Source organism: Dreissena polymorpha, chromosome 12 (assembly GCF_020536995.1).
Source record: "Dreissena polymorpha isolate Duluth1 chromosome 12, UMN_Dpol_1.0, whole genome shotgun sequence".
NCBI classification, from domain to species: Eukaryota; Metazoa; Mollusca; class Bivalvia; order Myida; family Dreissenidae; genus Dreissena; species Dreissena polymorpha.
Genome location: NC_068366.1, coordinates 14,107,332 through 14,130,081, shown reverse-complemented (window position 1 = coordinate 14,130,081; position 22,750 = coordinate 14,107,332). Strand labels below are relative to the sequence as shown.

Here is a 22,750-nt window from a genome sequence, read left to right as displayed (position 1 = left end):
CTATGCATGGTCCCATTACCAACCTTGGGGCACCCCGCCCACATAGGCCACACCCACCCAAAATTGCCTTTTACTATAACTTCTTCATTTTTTAGGTTATTTTCCATTAACTTCTTCATTTCTACACCAATTTACTTCAAATTGATACTGAATCTCTCTTATGACAATACAGTCGATCCAACTATGCATGGCCCCATTACCAACCCTGGGGCGCCCCGCCCACATGGACCACACCCACCCACAATTGCCTTTTACCATAACTTCATTTCTACACTGATTCACTTCTAATTGATACTGTTCTTCTCTTAAGTTATGACAATACGGTCAATCTCAACTATGCATGGCACTATTACCAACCCTGGGGTGCCCTGCACGCATAGGCCACACCCAACCAAAATTGCCTTTTACTATAATTTCTTCATTTCTACACCGATTCACTTCTAATTGATACTGAACCTCTCTTATGACAATACTGTCAATCTCAACTATGCATGGCCCCATTACCAACCCTGGGGCGCCCCACCCACATAGGCCACACCCACCCAAAATAGCCTTTTACTAAAACTTCTTAATTTCTACACCGATTCACTTCTAAATAATACTGAACTTCTCTTATGACAATACGGTCAATCTCAACTATGCATGGCCCCATTACCAACCCTGGGTCAAACATGCGGCGTGGGGATACGCGTAGGCCTCTGCCACGTCATTTCTAGTTGTAATTGCTGAGAATAAACTGGCCATTACCATATTAACTTGGCATGTATTGGCCATTTCAATAATCACTTGATGTACACCACATAATAACTAGCTATATACTGGTGGTAAAATAGTGTAAGTCATGTGATAATTATAATTATAATGCTGTATTATAAAGAATTTCTTTGTGTTTGCGAGGTTTTTGTGCAATTTTTGTTCTTTTACTGCCTCAAATGCTTGGGCAAAAACATAACTATCTGTACCAATGGGGTCCTTCAAACTATAATATATTATATAAGATGTGTTACATCACAAAGACATAAGCAAAAGCAATTTCTTTGATTTTAATGCAGATAACCATCCATTTCATTTCAATTGTAATATTACAGTGATAAAATAATAACTGTTGAATACCCATTTATAAACTAGTATTGACATCATAAGATTGTTTGTAAACTAATGAAGATGTGACTGTGTAAACTAATGAAGATGTGACTGTGAAGATGTGACTGTGTAAACTAATGAAGATGTGACTGTGTAAACTAATGAAGATGTGACTGTGTAAACTAATGAAGATGTGACTGTGTAAACTAATGAAGATGTGACTGTGTAAACTAATGAAGATGTGATTGTGTAAACTAATGAAGATGTGACTGTGTAAACTAATGAAGATGTGATTGTGTAAACTAATGAAGATGTGACTGTGTAAACTAATGAAGATGTGATTGTGTAAACTAATGAAGATGTGACTGTGTAAACTAATGAAGATGTGACTGTTTAAACTAATGAAGATGTGACTGTGTAAACTAATGAAGATGTGACTGTGTAAACTAATGAAGATCTGACTGTGTAAACTAATGAAGATGTGACTGTGAAGGCCAATCAGTAGATCTACCAGCAAGTCACACTTTGTTGGTACTTGTTTATCATAGTCTCTAAAGAGTCTCCAATTTCAGTCGAAAAGTATTAAATGTTGTGAATTTCACAATAATGGGGCGGTGGTAGCACCATTTGACAGATTTTGTCAATGTTTTCATGTTTTATTGGGACGCTTTGCCTTTTATTTGAAGTTAATACCAGTTATTTTCACATGAAAAGAGTCAATTACAGCAAATCAAGTTGAAGCTTCAATTTCATTATCTTTTTAATTTGAAAATTGGCTGTAGACTGCCCCACTTAACTATGCTTAGGGGACGAAAATAGGAGTAGATTTACCAATTTTGATGACACATGTGAATAAGATCCGATTTAAAAAAAGAAACCAAATTATATGTGACAGAAGGAAGCCAAGACTCATTTGAAAGGAATTTAATTGGGAATAAACAGGTTGTTAACTGCTGATGAGGTTTCCATTGAAATTATTAAGCTTTCTGTGCTTTTAAAAAGCAGATGTTTTAATTACAGTTCTGACAGCCAGTCTTTCAACTGCTCATAATTGGAGTACCTAGTACACAATAAAACATGAATATGTATGAGCAGCGCTCTGTGAAAAGGGGGCTTAATGCATGTGCAATCCGCATAGGCAAATCAAGGATGACACTTTCCGCCTTAACTGGATTTTGGTCAATCAGAGTATTCCTTTAAACCAAAAAATACAATAAAATTAGAAAGTGTCGGCCCTGATTAGCCTGTGTGGACTGCACAGACTAATCTGGGACGACACTTTACGCACATGCACTAAACCTGCTTTTCACAGAGCGCTCAGCTCATATGGAAAATGTTTGTAAGTATATAAGGCTAGATAATCAGACATTCAGGCAGGAAGGCAGACCGACCTACCAACCAATGAATTGTTTGTTGGCTCATCGTGCCCTTTAGAACCTTATCTTGTTCTTGTAAATTGGTTATAACTACTAGTAGACTTTGCCAACATCACCAAACACAAATTAACAATGACCCGTGATTTGAACATTAATGTCAATGAAATAATATAAATATTTGCGTAAAATTGTTCTATCATGATCATAATCAAGCATGTAATCATACAGGTGTTATAATAACTAGCAATTACATACTGCTGTATATGTATAACACATAACTAAGAGAGAACAAATTTTGAATATATATCTTACTGAATATACCCAGTACTACATTTATAAAGGGTAGTTTAATTTGCAGAAAGAAATAATCTGAATGTTTTTTTATTCAATCATGTCCTTAAAGAAAGTCAAAGATTCCAGATTAAGATCAGCAAATGTTTAAGTCGAGTATTGAGTTAAGTAAAAGATTTGTTGGCAGGCCTGTAGACTTTAGATAAGCGCTGTCGAGTGGGTCGTACAAAATCATCAAGTCCCCGTCATTTGATAACCTTGCAGAAAATATTAAAAAGAACATGACCAAAATTGGTTTCGTAATCATCATAAATTACACGCCAATAAAGATTGGTAAACACTGTTGAAGAAATGTGCATTTTATTGCTTTTGATGTTTTGTCAATCAATAGACAGCTATGAATAATTTAAAGCTGCACTGTAAAGAGTTTTGATTTATTCGTTATGTGTTCTATCGTTTGCTTAATGAATATTGCCATTATTTCTACTGAAACAGTTTTCGCTCAATGTGTAGGATAGGAAGAGTTTTTTTAATTTAATTTATAGTCGTGCAAAATGCAATAATTCACCAATCAATACATATAAGCAGGGATCATATTTTTTTCGGTTTTGTCGGTCCTAGACCGATTGGGGTCATAAAAGACCGATTGAAAATCCAAAACAGTTGGTCCGATTCTGTTTGCTAAAATTCCCATGTCATGAAATCGATTACACAGTGTACATGCCTACACACCCTAATGACATTCTTATCTCGATTAGGTGTGATAAACCATTCGCTGCAGTCTCTAAACCGGTCAGGAGAATCAAAAACTTGTGAACAGCGGATTAAAGACGCATCCGAAAAGACGCGTCTGAAAGCACGCGCTGTAAAAAAAAACAACATGCTGATACATTTTCCACCAGCGTAATAATCCGGTAATATAATTATAAATTAAAGTCTCGTTTCTGATCGACAGAACAGCCGAAAGTTATTTTTATGGGCGGAACTTCACATAAAATAATACACAAGAAAAATAATATACATTGTATAAACCTTTAGTAAAACCGTGTTAGAATCAAAATAATTTGTGTACTTAATAGTTTGTTGTTGAATAACTCACGACCGGAAAATTAGATGCGTGGTTTCAAATGCTTCACTCTCGTGATTTAATCCCTACGAATCTAAACTATCGGCCGTGGGTTATTTGACAACTAACTATAACGTACACGCATTATTTAATTATTTGGTTTGTTATTGTCAGTAGCCAACCTACGCACAGACATTTGTTTGGTTCAGTGCATATTTGTAAGCTATTATCGAGTCGACAACGATTTAAAACATCGGTATAGCTTTGCACGGATTAATGATATTGACAACGATGAAAAAAAGTCTGATAAAACAGCACACGAAACAACAATAAAATAGCAAATGATAAAACCAGTTGAGAAAACTTGTATGTTCAGTTTTAAAAAAGCCTAAGGGAATTTTACTTGTACATTTATTATACCACCTTCATGAATGGCAAAATCAAAGGAATATATTTTAACGTAATTTGTCATGATTTCGGATATAAATTTTCGGATATTTTTTCTCCATTTATATCCAGACCGATTGATGTTGCGGAAATAAATGATCCCTGCATATAAGCATATGAAAATGGTTGGCTTTAGAGTGGAGCACAGGTGGTTTACGTGTTGCTATGATAATAATTAGTAAATACATCATTTTGAATAAAGATTTCATACTTGAATAGGGTCAGAACGATGACGAGTACTGTAGGTCATTCGAGTTGTGCATCATGTTTTTTCTTAAAATTTGACCCAGCATTTGTAAAAATATTGCAAGATATGTACATTTCCAGAAAGAAAATCAGTTCTGCGTTTAATAAGACCGAGTTCGTGGAAATCCCTGCACAATTACTGATGAAGTAATAGGATGCACCCTGTTTTCGGGTCATTTTGAGTTGAATACCTTGTTATGTATATATTTGATATTGAATTTTTTTTTTTCAGAGCAGTTGATTTTTCGTTGTAATTTGATTATTTTTCATTCAAAATGATGTATTTACTAAATAATATCATAGCCACACTGCTAACAACCTGTGGAGTGGAGTAATGCAGGGTCCGCGTTTATTTTTCGAAATCTGCGTTCAGGTTTCGAAAAAGCGTTTTTCGGGGGCATATGTCTTCTGATGGAAACAGCTCTTGTTTTGTGTTTGGTCCGTGTGAAATAGCAAACAACACAATGTTTAGATTGAATTTACCTGTGCTCAGGTGTTGTGTATGTTTATAATGAGTCATGGCGGGCTTATTTGTCTACTTAAATGTCAATTTTAGTTCCATTCTAATCCTCATAGGTAATCATTTCAAACAAACATAACAGATGCAGAACTGTATTACTCATGTTTCAGTCAATTACATCAATTATTAAATTCCTTTTGACCAGAACAATTATATTGATTGGAAACTGGTTCTCTGCAATAATATAATTAAAGTGAATATTTTCTGCAAAAGAACAATTTACATGGTCTAATGTTTTAAATAATTTATATGAACTTCTGATCCCTTTGATCTGTCATGTTTGTTAATTTCTCTCAATAGTTTATATGCCATCTTGTACAATGTTATGCTGTCTTATTATCCCTCCCAAAACTTGTCCGTGTGTAATTCTGTTCGTCTGTCTGTCATAAATTTTGAATTGCCTGGGGAAATAAATTCAAGAAATTTGCTTGTTTTAATTGCAATCATGACTCATCATTATGAGGCACCATTTGAATCTTTGTTGATAAATTAAGTATTTCTTGATATGAAGCCTAAGTTTGTTTGACATTAGAAAATCATTTTTTGATATCAAGAAATCTGTCATATTTTCTTATATCAATAATTTTTTTATCCATAAATGATTTTCTGATTTAAAAAATCTAATTCTTGATATCAATAAAAACTGACAATATTTTGATATCAATATTATTGATTCAGAAAATATTGTCTTGATATCAAAAAATTAAAGCGGGTATATACGATTTTTATATGTGCTGAATTGTAAAATATTGATACAAATATGTAATAATAACACACAATATGCAAGAAAATTGATACATTTAAGACGAATTTCATAAAATGCAGCAAATACAAATTAGCGCCCCGAGCCGATTGTGACGAAGATAATTCGTAATTATTTTCCTACAATAACCGATGCATTCGTCTTTTTAGTAAGTGTTCGTGTGTCGTATGAATCGATATCGCTGCAGGAATTTCAAATGAACCGTTAAACTAAATTTAGATTCACATCGTACAAACATGATATACATGCTGGCGAATTCGGCTGTACAGCCTTTTTCGATTTCAGAATTAAATATCTGGCTAATTATTTAGCATTTTTCGACACATGTTCTTCTTAACTTTTATTTTAGTTTATATTGAAATATATGTATAATAAGTTTTTTACACATTTAATAAATATTTGATAAGATCGTATATACCCGCTTTAATATCTTGATATCAGAAAAGCATGCTATGCTAACATTATAGGCCTCTTGAAAAATCAACATAGGAGGTTTGCACCCAGAAACAGTGGCAAACCACTCATGATAATCATATTATAATATTCAATGGGGAGTTTCGCTCTTATTTTGACATTAAAAGCAACATGTTCCCGGGACAGTGTCCTGTTGAATTTTGTGCAATATCTTCATCTGTTACAATTTTCAAAACGGAGATTATGTCAGACTGAGGGACTTGGTTTGATATACCGGTAAGGGAACAGTTGGCATTTTAAGATAATATGAATTGAACATTATAAACCATTATATATTGTTTAAATGTATGCTTTAGCATTTAAACAATATTTTATTATATTTAATTGCTCATCTTTTATCTGGAATGTATAACTATTTGTGGATGTTCTATATTTAGATAGAAAACACCTATATTTTGAAACAAGCAATTGGGTTAAATGCTTGATGTCAAGAATTTTATTTCTTCAATAAAGATTTGATATTTTTATTCAATACCTTGCTATCAAAAGAATAAGAATTATTTCTTGATAGCAAAAGCGATTTCTTGATATCAAGAATTGATTTTTTCATATCAGGAAAGCATATCTTGATGTATTTTTTTGTTTTCGCCTCATGCGTCATTACAAAATATGAAAATTGCATCACAGACGCTGTCACTATAAATTAAATGGCATCTTGTATCACACATTAAATATAACTTTAGAATTATATTTCATTATCTCTCTGTTGTTATCTCTGAAAATTTCACAGGTTTGATACTGTAATGTATTATTTCAACAAGACATTGTGTACTTGCAATAAAGTCTAATCTTGTACCTCTCAGATTATTGGCCCTATTTAAATGTTTACTTACCTCTACAGTAGATCTTGCTCATGTAAGATATGTGACAGTCAATGTTTGCAGCAGATAAGGTACCAAGTACAAATCTCAGGATAAGATACTTATGATATTCCCATTACTTTGTAACACTTGAACGATCTGCTGTCCTCATTTTGTAACACTTGAACGATCTGCTGTCCTCATTTTGTAACACTTGAACGATCTGCTGTCCTCATTTTGTAACACTTGAACGATCTGCTGTCCTCATTTTGTAACACTTGAACGATCTGCTGTCATTACTTTGTAACACTTGAACGATCTGCTGTCCTCACTTTGTAACACTTGAACGATCTGCTGTCATTACTTTGTAACACTTGAACGATCTGCTGTCCTCACTTTGTAACACTTGAACGATCTGCTATCCTCCTAACAACGATCTGCTGTCCTCATAACAACGATCTGCTGTCCTCATAACAACGATCTGCTGTCATCATAACAACGATCTGCTGTCCTAATAACAACGATCTGCTGTCCTCATAATAATGATCTGCTGTCCTCATAACAACGATCTGCTGTCCTCATAACAATGATCTGCTGTCCTCATAACAATGATCTGCTGTCCTCATAACAATGATCTGCTGTCCTCATAACAATGATCTGCTGTCCTCATAACAATGATCTGCTGTCCTCATAACAATGATCTGCTGTCCTCATAACAATGATCTGCTGTCCTCATAACAACGATCTGCTGTCCTCATAACAATGATCTGCTGTCCTCATAACAATGATCTGCTGTCCTCATAACAATGATCTGCTGTCCTCATAACAACGATCTGCTGTCCTCATAACAACGATCTGCTGTCCTCATAACAATGATCTGCTATCCCCATAACAATGATCTGCTGTCCTCATAACAATGATCTGCTATCCTCATAACAATGATCTGCTGTCCTCATAACAATGATCTGCTGTCCCCATAACAATGATCTGCTATCCTCATAACAAATTGAGCCTCGTTCTGGGAAAAATGAACTTAATGCATGTGTGTAAAGGTGTAACATTTTGTCTCAGATGATTAGCCTGTGAAGTCTGCATTTAAGAATTTCAGGTGCGGCAGATCTGAAAAAGATCCGATTCATTTAATGTGGCCTGAGATTAACGCATTTTAAAAAGGCGATAAATTATGAAGTAATTAATGTTGAATGCTGCAAACAAAATAACAATCACAAATAAAGACAATATGTTTTGCTTTTTGTGTTACAGTTTGTTATGATGTTCTAAGATTTTAAAATAATGATTTCAAGTAGGTTAGTAATGTGCTTCATGATATTTCAAGAGGAATGTAGGATTAATACACTTGACTTTATTAGAACTAAATTTAAGGATATGAAAAGAAATTACTCTATTAAATAAAGGAAATGTAACATAATCTTCTTAAGAAGTCAACCTTTCGGGTTAATAACGCCAATTAGCAGAGATTATCATGGCTTAAAATGCCCCAAAATGTTATCAGTTAAAAATCTTGATTTCATTGTGAGATGTCCAATATTACATCAACAAAGATTGCTGGCTACAAATAAAGAAAATAAAAGCAGACATTTGTGATATTTTGTAAGATATTTGTATGATAAAAGGTTTGGTAGTAAATGGAGCAAACTTTGACATTTTAATCTATGTACCCTTAAGGCCTTTCTGTGGACTTGGTGTAAAACAAGAGTTTTCATTTTGACACTTTTTATTTCATGTTAATAACTTTAGTGTTTTAATGTTGCTTTATTGGATATGGTTTTCTTTCTTTAATTTATTAAATGTAATATAATAAAAAGCAATTTAAGTATTTGTGATTGTGCTCTAATGAACTGAAGAAATTATGTGGTCAAAAGTTAACATAATTGAAATAAATAGTCATAACTGGATAAATATTACAGTATATAGCAAGGTTTGTAAAAATAAAAATTGTATGCTTTTTTTGTGTATTTGTTTTTTCATAATAAGTGTGTGTATGTAAAGAAATTGTGTACTGTGACTTGATTGTACTTGTTCTTCTGTGCGGAAACTGAATTTTTCGACTTATAGTGACTGCTGTTCACAATTTAGCAAAATATACACTAAAATGATTGATTTTAAACTTATTTTTCTAAGACCATTTTCATCAAAAGCTTAAGGCTTATTGACACTCTCAAGTCTTTTTGCTGGGTAGATCCAGTACTTTGAGTCTTCAAAGAAGATCTTGAAGCACTTCCATGGTGGTGATCGAATCAAGGACCTCCTGATTGCTAAGAAGATATGAAATTATTAAGTATGTGACCGTGACTAAAATGATTACATAAATTTACTTATGAATTATTGTAACATGCATAATTATATAAGTATCATGATAAGTGCGGTTTAACACATGAACAACAAAAATGTTGTTTTTGAATATCATTTTCTCTGTTATCATCATTTCAAAGGTTTTCTTTATATGCACAAACTTGAAAGGCCGTAATCAGGATTATATAAAATGCTAAGTTTTATAGATGCATACAAACACTGCTATTATCATACACACTGACACATTTGATTTCAACAAACAAACGCATCTTGTTTAGGTTTTAAAGAGAACTCTTATACACAATATTCAAAGTTTTTTAAGAATCGCTGAATGAACTTCAACTTAAGTTTTATCAGCACATGAAAGTGTCAACATTTCAAGTTCAGTTTGGGACAATATCTTCATTTTATGTTGGGACAGGGCAGAAAATTGAGCGGGGAAGTATGTATGCTTATCACATGAAAGCATCATAGGTGTCAATCCACTATACAGGGGTGTTGTTTAACTTCTCTGGAGGGTGCAGGTGGGGTTTCATGTAAAAATTAAAAAAATTGCTTCAACATTTGTTTGCTCTTTAAAATCGTGTGACTTATCTGTGGGAAATGTTTAACTTTCTGTTTTGTAGAGGATTGTGCAATTGCCATTATTGTTTTATTTTGAACTGATTTGCATAGAATCTTTTCTTGCTTGGTGGATGATACACATATTCTGGATAATATATGAGATTTTATACATAATATTGTATCGAGGCACGCTCTAGGAAAATCAGGCTTAATGAATGTGCATAAAGTGTCGTCCCAGATTAATTGTAGTCTGCACAGGCTCAAGAGGGTCAACACTTTCTGCTTTTATAGTATTTTTCGTTGAAAGGAAGTCACTTCTTAGTAAAAATCCAGTTTAGATGGAAAGTGACATCCCTGATTAGCCTGTGCAAACTGCACAGGCTAATCAAGGACATCACTTTACACACATGCATGAAACCCGCTTTTCCTAAGAGCGAGGCTCATATAAATAATTTTTTAGTTTTCATGGTTTAACCTTTGAAGTTTAAGCACATAAAGGCTGCACAAATGGCTTTAACCCTTGCAGTGCTGGAACCGAATTTTGAAGGCCTTTGCAAACAGTTTGGATCCTGATGAGACGCCACAGAATGTGGCGTCTCATCAGGATCCAAACTGTTTGCTATTCTGATAGTATTCTTTGAAAAAAAATATAAGAAAATGCTAATTTTAGAAATTCAGCAGACAACATTTTAGCAGACGACAAATTTCCCAGCATGCAAAGGGTTAAATAAGCAGCAAGCTCAATATGGAGCTGTCTTCACTATCACTCTTGAGCTTGTAAATTGGAGTCATCATCTGGAGACACTGTTGTAAGATAATGAATGTGTGTCACGTTCTTTGTTCTCAGTGATCTCAAATTATGGTACTTGTAATGATAAGCAATAATACTCAGTGATCTGAAATTATGGTACTTGTAATGATAAGCAATAATAGCAAACATACGTGTATCTGTCTTGTAAGGGGGCCAATGGAGTGTGTTTGGTGGCGGTTATAGGCAAATTACAGGTGATTTCATTGTTGATGTACTTGTCACCTGTCCATTATTTGCATACAAAAGGATGTCGATGGAATTTCGTACTGAGTTTCGAGCACATCAGTTTAATAAATGGGTCAGCAGTAAGCAATTACAAGTCAAAGTGAGGAGTATTATGTGGATTAACAAAACTTAGTTTTTCCGTTGATGCAAGGGGCTTGAAATAAAGAGGCAAAATCAGAACTGAGATGTTACTTCAGTGGATATTTCTTTGTTTGAAAGGATATTCCTTTCTTTGCAAACTTATAAGAGCAAATACTATGTTCATGTAAACCATAGGATGTTAACATTGTGAACAAGTAAGTGTTAATCTAAAATATATTTGTTTACTTTTAAATTTAAAGTTGTTATTTTCTCTGTTTTAATATACTTTTATCCACAAAGTCACTTTTTATGAAAACTGCGCAAGAAAGCCCACATTTCTAAATGGTTTATGATTTACATTTCCATATTTTGTGAATTTATCTCAAATTCATCTATTATTTGTTTCCAGCCCATTTTACCCAAATACATATATGAGTAAAAATATATGTAGATACCATTACATGCTTCATAAATCTGCACTTCTTGCTTTTATCTGGATTACTTTATAGTTATTTTTATTTCAACATGTCACTTGTCAATGTGTGACTTTAAAAAAATGTGTGTGTTATATATTGGAACAGAGAAAGAACAAACAGTATATTGCTTATTTGAATACTTCAATGGAACATAATTAAGTGATCATGTTTATGTCCCCCACCACTATAGTGGGGGACATATTGTTTTTGCCCTGTCTGTTTGTTTGTTGCTTTGTTTTCTCCAACTTTAACATTTTGCCATAACTTTTGCAATATTGAAGATAGCAACTTCATATTTTGCATGTGTATCTCATGGAGCTGCATATTTTGAGTGGTGAAAGGTCAAGGTCATCCTTCAAGGTCAAAGGTCAAATATATGGGTCAAAATCGCTCATTTAATGTACACTTTTGCAATATTGAACATAGCAACTTGATATTTGGCAAGCATGTGTATATCATGGAGCTGCACATTTTGAGTGGTGAAAGGTCAAGGTCATCCTTCAAGGTCTAAGGTCAAATATATGGCGACATAGTGTTTCACAAACACATCGCTTGTTTAAAGTTTAAAATGTTGATAAGTAAGTTCATGGATTAAATTGTAAATGCAGAAAACTGTGGTCCAGAATTTAATTTGGGCATTTTTGCTTATGTGTTAAAAGTTATGTTTATGTAAGATTATTCTAGTTTATATAGTTATATACCCCTCCCCCCTCCCCATTACTGGAAATGCCATGGAAGTTGGAAGTCCGTCTGTCTGTAGAACAAAACTTGTGTTAAGGTATCCTACATTTTTCATGTACAACATGCAAACACATGCATATATTGTTCCTTATTATATAAAGTTGTGCATGTTCCTTTATTTTGATCCCATGAAAAAAATACATAAGTCATGCCCCTTTTTCAAACAAAGATAACAACATGGTCTGTGTTTATTTTTATGTTTTAATTTATTTCCTCTAAAACTTAAAGAGGAGTCAATTTGAAACTTAATAGGTATGTACATGTCTTTGAGTGTAAGTTCAGTGCACAAAAACTCTTACTTTTGTTCCTATTATTTTAAGAGTGATTGCCCTTTATTATATTTTGTACTAAGCAGTCCACACAGGAAAATTAGGTACAACACTTTCCTCTTACTTTATGTTTTGTTAATAGAAAGTCTCGTCCTAGTGACAATCCAGTTCAGGTGAAAAGTGTCATCCCTTACTAGCCTGCGTGGACTGCACAGACTAATCTGTGACGACACTTTAGGCACATGCATTAAACCCTGTTTTTGCACAGCTAGGCTCAAATGCTGTTAAACTACCGAATAAATTAGGTGATATTTAATAATCAAAGCCAGCATCTATATTTTAACCCTTTCCCAATTAAATACATATTATGACGTGTTTGTAGACCCTTAGAAAGTTAAATTTAATTAAAGACCTTTCTTACCAGATTCAAGTTTTAAAGGCTTCTGATTTCCAACCCTAAGATAATGATGAGCAGCAAACAGAATTAAATCTGAACAGACTGGGAGCTGTTATGGTTTTATGCTGTTTGCACATATCTATTTTTATCCTATTACCAGACGAAAATCAATAGTATAACAACGATAGTATAAACTTTACCTTTATACTATCACTTTTTTTAGACCATGGTTTTCCGATCTCTATCTTAAGAACACTATATGTTTCAATGTGACGTCATAGCAAATGATGACGTTGAAGTAAACAAACACTTCGGAGTCAACTTGGAAAACCAGCGCTGTTTCTTTGAATTTTAAAGTATTTTTACTCTTTTTGAACGATAAACGACCACAAAATAATAGGATAAATAGAATATTATGTGAGTTTTGGATAAAGATCAAGTTTATCATGCTCGGCCCGAACCATGTCAGCGCTCGGCAAGCCTCGCGCTACATCAGTTCTAAGCCTCGCATGATAAACTTGATCTTTATCGAATACTCACATAATATTCTCTATTTACTTTGCTTCTGAGTGGGAAAGAGTCAAGTGCTCCGAAATATCAAGATGATTTGCCCATTAACATGTCAGTATAAGAATGTTAGATATAATATGTAAGAAGTAACGTTTTATGGGTTATAATGTTATCATTATACTGTTTAACGAAAAAGAAAGCTACGCATTGTTTAATAATTTGTTTTGAACATTTTTTCTACTTAACCCTATCTCACTTAGAGGCAAAGTGCAAACAGCATAAAACCAGAACAGCCTGGGAGTAACTCGCAGTCTGTTCAGGTTTTATGTTGTTTGCTGCTCATCAGTGTGTAAGGGTTTGAAATGAAGCCTTTAAAACTTGAATCTAGTAAGAAATGTCATTAATTAAATTTTATCTTTCTATGGGATTACAAATGCATAAAAATACTTATCTAAGTGCTAAAGAGTCAACACTATTATGCCTCTATTCACAATCCCAGCTTTCACATAGTGACAGCCTCCTTTATGTGTTTTATTTAGGGAGGCAACTCACTTAGTACTGGATTTCAAAGGTCAGGCATTTAGGTGTCATTTAAACTCTTAAATACCAAAGTGCTGTTAATGGTAGTGACATGTACACTATTTAAAATAGCCCTTTGAAACTGGCTAAAGTAGCACACTTATCTTCAGAGAGTATATGCATGTTAATTGTGATTAATGACCACTTAAAAACTAACCCAATGATATTTTATCAGAGTTAACATAGATTAAAAACTACTAAATTTGTAATTAATAGGAAAATAAAAACAAACTTCCATTGAAACCTAACCGAGGACTTTATCCTATAAATGTTGTACACAACACAGTCTTTGTTATTGAATACTATTATTGGTGTAATTGATTTAGAAAGCGTTCATTATGATCATTATTGACATAACCATTACAGACAGTAATTTACCTACACCAATCATGTAATGGAAGGCAGTTTGATTAATGGACTAATAATTTCTCTTAAAGGTACTTCATCACTTGAGCTGACCATTAAGTTGTAAAAGGCTTGAATATTCAGAGGAGTAGGGTTAAGAAGGAGGGTGTCAACTTTTGATAATTTTAAGGTTCATGGGAGGGATAAAATTTATTAAAACTTCACTTTGGTTTTTCTTCATTCAATGTGGTACAATATGTTCAAACTAAATATCATTTTAAAGCTTAAGACGGATAGAATAACATAAACACATTTTTGACATTCAATATTTGTGTGCTTTATTCATATTTTGGTTTAAAACCAATACAGTTTTACACTAATTTACAAAATCTCAATCTAAAGTTAGGAAGGATATGCACTACCTTAAGTTGAATAAATACAAAGCTATATACATATACAAGATCAAGTTAGCAACACTTCACAGAAAATTATTGTCATAAAACAACAAATGAGTTTTTGTTCAACTGCCTTTTTTGGATAAATTTCCTAAACAAAGTTCTAAAAATAACTAAAACGTAACTACTTTATAAAAATCCAGGTATGGTGGATAATAAGAGTCACAATTCTATTTCAAGGGCTTAATAATTTTGTTATTAACCTCTCAACCAAATTGCAAATTTTAAACCATCTCAAATTGAAATAGATTGCAGACGACATATAAAATTGTAAAGGAATATAAAGAAATTGGCAAACCGATTGATTATATAATTCGATTCCTTCTACCCATTTTGAAAGCGTGGCCCTCGCTGTGCTCCGTAGAAAAACGTGCAAAACAAATCGGTCGAAACCACGTGCAGTGGTGAGAAAACCGGGTATGTGTATACACATACCTGAGAAAACACATACTTATTTTGACAGTTGGTTCGCAACTAGTAAAATAACTATTAACATTAATCAGCAAGAGATCGCACTAAATAACAGAAATGACCACGTAGAGATATCATCACTTACCCTATTTCAAATATTTTCCAGCTGAAAATTGTCCCCCACACGTCTTTTTTAGTTTATTTGTATTGTTTTTCTGGAGCCGAAGTGCATCTCACAGAATATCCATCCAAATTCTGTTGTTTTCACTTTCGTTATTAAAAACTTTGTTTAAAAGAATTATTTCTACTTTTAGATTGTTAAAGCGATGTATTATTATATATTATCAATAGAATAGTATACCGTGATGAATTGAACGGAGTTACGTATAGATCTTTCTGTCAGTCTGTAAGCGTAAAATTTTATGAGCAATAATATAAGTACATGTGATTCAACAACAATTGTAAACATTGGTGAAATGCTTCTTACATAGTTATTTTTTTGAGTGTTTATGAGGTCTGATCGTGCAGTTTGCAAACATCAACGGAAAGATTACAATCCAATGCAATTTTCATTGTCAACCGTTTGGAATGTCAATTAGGCAATCAGTGAGTTTTAACCATGTTTCTTTCTATGTTATTAATTTAAAAATGGCTGCCCCCATGGTGATGAAATAACATGTGTTCGAGTTTTGATATTTCTAGATATGTAAACTTTTTTTACTATTCAAGCGTAACTTGCCCTCGTCAATGTCGATATTATTCACTAGTGCTATACTTTTCCACCGAAATACGTTGAATAAACATGATTCAGATTTTTGAAAATAATGTATATTTTAGTGTTAAAATTGCTTTGTATTTTGATTGATTTTGTTGATGTTATGATACGTTGATGTACAAAATTGGTAGCAGTTTGAAGGAAAAACATCCTTTAAAGCATATATGCATACATTTTCAATGTGGCACTCTTCCTTTAGTCAAATTTGAGTTCAATGCTTGGGGTCCCACATTTTTCAAAATGAAGCCTCTACATGAACCTTAAATCACACTTGTAATTTATTTATCTTGTATGATATAAATTTTCCTTTGCAAATATAACAGATTTCAATTGTTTTGTTGGAGATATACAGCCTACAAAATTAATCAAACTAATAATATGGGCCATGCTCTGTGAAAAAGGGGTTGAATGCATGTGCATAAAGTGTCATCCCAGATTAGCCTGTGCAGTCCGCACATGCATTAAACCCCTTTTTCACAGAGTGAGGCTCTTATCATAAATCTTTCTGCTTGCAGTCAATTTACCAAAGTGTCATTTAAACCAAGTAAGTTTTTTTGAAGACATGCTGAATGAGGAAAATTATTTTTTTATGAGAAATACTGTGAACAAATATAGCTTTATACCTATTCAGGATATTTTATACTTGCATTTGATTTTGTGTCAAAATGGAATGCAACATATTCATTAACATTGATATTATTGTATTTGGCATTCATACTTAAGTTGCACATGAACTGTGAGCTGAGTTGCATAATCAATAAGGCCATTTGGATAAAGGCCCAGTCTCACTATGATTCCGGCAGAGCCCTGGTGCGTGATCCGGGATCTACTGGGATGAACCGGGGTTCCACCGGGGACGACAAGTATTAAACTATTTAATACCTCTGGGATGAACCGGGAAGGACCAGCAACAACCGGGGCAGAACCGGAAACAACCTGGATGGCACTGGGAACAACTGGGACAGCACCATAGCTCCACAGGGGCCCATTAAGACCCCGGCAGAGCTACGGCAACGCCCAGGTTGTCGCCGGTGGTGCCCTGTTGAATGCCGGCAGAGTCCTGGTATAGCCACAGTACATCGGTAAACCTGCGCTCTGGGAGGACGCCACCGCATTCACGGGGGCTCTGCTTGGGCATAACCGGTGACGACCGGGGTTAAAAAGGGGTGTTGCCATAGCTCTGCCGGGGTCTTATGCCGGTATAGCTCAGTGAGTGCCGTTAGAGTTACAGATCTGCCGGGGAGATCGGGGATCTGCCGGGACGCTGCTGGCTTTCAACGGGGCTCCACCTCGGCATACTGGTGACAACCGTGGCTCTGCCGGGGTTTCACCGGGATAAACCGTAGCTAGTCCGGGGTTGACTGGGACTTGCCGGTTTGTTGACCGGCTTCAACAGGGGCGGCACCAGAAAATAGTGTGACCGCGTTAAAAAATTATACGCATCATCACGGTTCTCAACCCGCAATATTGAGACTTGGGCTTAACTCTTGTGTAACTTTTTTACTATGATGAGATGATCGCAAGCAGATAAAAATGTGATAATATTCCTAAAAATCATATTTATGTTTTTCCAGGTTTTCTTTACATTTTGAAATGGTTTATTTGTGGCAGACATAGAATTTTTTTTTAATCTCCCCTGATTACATTGGCCATCTTCAGGAATGTGTCACACATCATGATTTGTGTGAACAATGACATAAAAGTAAAAGTAGACAGTTTTCAATGTCTGTATTTATTAAGTACTGCATGCATGTCACAGTTTTTTGACAGAAACTTTTCAGTTTATGATGGGTGTATTTCACAGTTACCTACCATTCAAAGATAAGTGCTTGTTTTGACATATGGCATTTCATGTACAAGTTACATACAATCATATTATGGGAGGCTTGGCTGCTATCACTATTAACTGTTTAATATACCTTATCATGTATTTCAGACTGACCAGGGGATGGACAAGATGACAACCCACACTGACCATTCTGACCACTTTATAAGGTATGCTTTAGTGTACAATACAATTATTTGATGGCTTAATGGGTGTGTTTTGACTATAATTCTGTGTTATTTGCCTCGATTAAAAAAGTTATGTATAGATCACTGTTTTTATGTTCCCCAGACTATACTGGGGGACATAATAATTGTTTTTGCCCTGCCTGTTTGCTGGTTTGTTTGCGTCAAACTTTAACAGTGGCCATAACTTTAGCAATATTGTAGATAGCAATTTGATATTTGGCATGCATGTGTATCTCATGTAGCTGCACATTTTGAGTGGTAAAAGGTCATGGTCATCCTTCAAGGTCAAAGGTCAAATAAATGGGGGGGGCATAGTGTTTCACAAACACATCTTATTTTCAGCTACTTTTTAATGATTTTAACTCGTCGTCGTAGCACAAGGCTTCCAGCTGTAGTCTCCAACCTTAGAACATAACTTGATTTCTTAGTGAATATCAATGCTTTCCCTTACAGGTCCAGAACATATTAACTTAGCAAAGAGTGTCATGAACTGAAAACATGTGTTCAAGTTACATCAAGAGGACATTAGTGTGTTTTTTTACAGTAAAGCAAAGCATAATTTTTCTCAGGTATTTAGTATATTGTAACCTACAGAATTGTAGTAGTTAGACCAATCAAACATGTGAATACTAATTTTACATAACCCCAGAGAAAATTGACCCCATCTTGTTTTAGCCGTATAGACTCAATCATAAGAAGCAAAGAATGTATGCATGTTATTATTAATGTGTTAATGCACACCATGTAAATCAAACTGTGTTTCTGTTTTGATCTTTAGAAGGCTCATACAAAGTGTGACCAGAATTACACAGTGGCTTAGGGCCTATTAGTGAATACATATAATGCCTCAATGTTGATGCAGAGCATTTACAAACATTGACCACAATTTCTATTCATACTAGCCCAGCTGCAGAGCTGAGTATGTCAATATTTGAATAAAACATACTGTATGCTGTTTTACCATATTTATTTAAGTTAGCGTCACAGTTACACTATTTACTCTCCTGAACCACTGTTTAAACTGTATATTGACATAGGATTGCCTTCTCATTTGAGGAAATATTCTGCAGCACTGCATGAGTGTATGCTCACAATAGTATGTAATATAATTATCTGTTCAGCTGACAAAACAATGTTTTACATATTTTACAAGTAACATGTAAATGATACCTATTTACCATGTGATAGAAAATTTGACGATTTTCACAGTTTTTGTCTTGGTCTCAGAAGAAAGACAAAGTTTATTATACATACACTGCATAACCTTCATATATCTGTGTTTGCTCGGTCCATGGAGTGCCATGGAGTGCTCTTATGATATAACTTGTCATTGCATTTATGTACATGTAGATATACATCTATCGATGATATTTCGAACATTCTAAAGACATTACCTAATTATCTTTCTTTGACGGGACGGCGTGCACATATCGACAATAAGCATTTTTTTTAAGCAATCAATAACCTTTAATTTTGTGTACATATAGCACAAGTTGATACCTTTCACCAAAAATTAAATAAAACAACTCTTCACTCTCGTAAATTTTACTAATAATACTTATTGTCCTGAAATCAGATCAGTTGTCATCACAAAGGGAAAATATGCTAATTAATAGGTAGGCTCCTGTGATGCCATTGGTTTTGAATACAATTTTAATAAGTACAGCATAACACTCGCTGATTGAATGTTAACAGCTTCTACTTGCATTGATTGAATAAGAGATTGCTCTTTGAAGAGCCAAAAGAGCAATTTCTATTTAATTAAAGACCAGCAACCTGTAATTATGCTTATTACAGGGCTAACATACCTTGCCCTTTATTGTGGCTTGGAATGAGCAATTTAATATTCATAATTGTGCACTTGCGTCTAAAAAGATTCACTTAAATTGATTTGGTAGAAGTCTAAATTATGAAATGTCAAGAGTAATGTGGGAAGCATTCAACATACTATTACAAATCGCAATGTGCCAGATTGATAGCAGATGCATTAAAGATAGATATTTCTTTTTATGTTCCCCACCCACCACTATAGTGGGGGACATATTGTTTTTGCCCTGTCTGTTGGTTGGTTTGTTTGCTTGTTTGTTTGCTCCAACTTTAACATTTTGCCATAACTTTTGCAATATTGAAGATAGCGACTTGGCATGCATGTGTATCTCATGGAGCTGCACATTTTGAGTGGTGAAAGGTCAAGGTCATCCTTCAAGGTCAAAGGTCAAATATATAGCTTCAAAGCGGCGCAGTAGGGGACATAGTGTTTCTGACAAACACATATCTTGTTTTCTTTTAGTATGCATTTTTGAAAGTGGGTTACAATGACATAATTGCCAATTTGGATAAAGTCATAACAAAAATTAATTTTAATTCAGACATGGATAACATTATTTAGATTATATAAACATTTTGTTTATAGAAAATATTAAATACAAAAATCATCCATACAATCTGTTACAAATTTTGTATGTGAAATATAGCAAAACGTTAGTGAATTTTGTTATAATTAGAATTCAGTAAAATAATCTGTGCAGACAATCTAAACAGGTGACTCAGTTAACCCTCCTGTCCCCCACCAGAACCCCCTCTGATTATCAACCTATGTGCTTGTATTGTTCTACACAAACATTAGGTTTAACCCTTTCCCACTCAGAAGCAAAGTGAAAATGGCTATGTGCAAACAGCATAAAACCAGAACAGCCTACGAGTTACTCACAGTCTGTTCAGGTTTTATGCTGTTTGCTGCTCATCAGTATAATTTAGGGTTGGAAATGAAGACTTTAAAATTTGAATCTTGTAAGAAAGGTCTTAAATTATCTGATGAACTACAAATGTGTCAAAATGCGTATCTTAAGGCGGAAAGGGTTAAACCATATGAGCAGTGGTCTGGGCTTAAAGAACATGCATAAAGTGTTGTCCCAGATTAGCCTGTGCAGTTTGCACTGGCTAGTCAGGGACGAAACTTAACCCTTAAAGTATTTTTAATATATAGGAAATTTCTTCTCAGCTAAAATCCAATTAAGGGGAAAAGTGTCGTCCCTGATTAGCCTGTGCAGACTGCATGGGCTTATCTTGGACAACACTTTATGCACCTGCATTAGGCTCTGTTTTCCCACGCACATGCGTTAAGCTCTGTTTTCCCACGCACATGCATTAAGCTCTGTTTTCCCACACACATGCATTAAGCTCTGTTTTCCCCACACATGCGTTAAGCTCTGTTTTCCCACGCACATGCATTAAGCTCTGTTTTCCCACACACATGCATTAAGCTCTGTTTTCCCACACACGTGCATTAAGCTCTGTTTTCCCACACACATGCGTTAAGCTCTGTTTTCCCACGCAGATGCATTAAGCTCTGTTTTCCCAGGCACATGCATTAAGCTCTGTTTTCCCACGCACATGCATTAAGCTCTGTTTTCCCACACACATGCATTAAGCTCTGTTTTCCCACACACATGCATTAAGCTCTGTTTTCCCCGAGCGAGGCTTACATGTAATAAAATATTCTATATAGCTTTATATGACCTTGCATGTCAGAGAGTCATTTGTCACCATTGAGACTGCAGCTTGCTCCCCAGTATTGACAGTTTAATGGACTCAAATTAGTATAGAATTGCATGGTGGTGATTTCAAACTAGTGGCAGGCAGAAATCTAAGCATCTTTGGGTAATACAAGATGTTTAGGTTTACATTAGGCTGTCAGAGGAACACATGATGTCAAAGTTTGTTGTTTTTGTCAATATTTAGCATGTGAACACACTGAAGTCCACATTTATTGCCAAATATTCATGAGTTTTGCTCAGAACATTTCTTTCTTAGATTTTTCGAAAGGCATGACAAGAATCTGTTTATATTAAATGCTCATATTGATGACTTTCAGCAAGACTTAGTGTAATTTGTGGTTGAGGGATGAAAGCATTCCAAAAACTGTGGTGTAAACAACTCATTATATTAAAAGTAAAAATACTAGTAAACTGACCTATATGAAATATGCCCAAGGTATTTATGTGTGTGATTAGTGATTATATCATACAGTCCAGTCCTCAACTCAATTGGTATTCAACTGCCTGCCAGAGGCTGGAGTGTTAGTCCCTTGAGACATTTAAGCAGTCACCTTAAAACATGCAAGCATTGTAGAATACCAACATATGTATATTAGCCTATGAGGCATGTAAGCAGTCACCTTAAAACATGCAAGCATTGTAGAATACCAACATATGTATATTAGCCTATGAGACATGTAAGCAGTCACCTTAAAACATGCAAGCATTGTAGAATACCAACATATGTATATTAGCCTATGAGACATGTAAGCAGTCACCTTAAAACATGCAAGCATTGTAGAATACCAACATATATATATTAGCCTATGAGACATGTAAGCAGTCACCTTAACTCATGCAAGCATTGTAGAATACCAACATATGTATATTAGCCTATGAGACATGTAAGCAGTCACCTTAAAACATGCAAGCATTGTAGAATACCAACATATGTATATTAGCCTATGAGGCATGTAAGCAGTCACCTTAAATCATGCAAGCATTGTAGAATACCAACATATGTATATTAGCCTATGAGACATGTAAGCAGTCACCTTAACTCATGCAAGCATTGTAGAATACCAACATATGTATATTAGCCTATGAGACATGTAAGCAGTCACCTTAAAACATGCAAGCATTGTAGAATACCAACATATGTATATTAGCCTATGAGACATGT

General features: G+C 34.5%; 1 protein-coding gene across 7 annotated transcripts in view; it reads left to right on the top strand.

Annotated features, from left to right (window-relative positions):
* The window catches only part of LOC127853920 (uncharacterized), a 142,351-nt gene that overhangs the window by 64,390 nt on the left and 55,211 nt on the right, over window positions 1–22,750 (top strand). For 2 of the 7 annotated variants that reach the window (XM_052388757.1, XM_052388756.1), the window contains exons 2-3: window positions 17,955–18,013; window positions 18,485–18,600. The gene's annotated coding sequence lies outside the window, so the exon portion shown is untranslated. Of the gene's footprint in view, window positions 1–10,650; window positions 10,753–10,904; window positions 11,276–17,954; window positions 18,014–18,484; window positions 18,601–22,750 lie in introns of those variants that run through there. The other 5 variants (XM_052388755.1, XM_052388751.1, XM_052388758.1 and 2 more) reach the window with 4 other exon arrangements.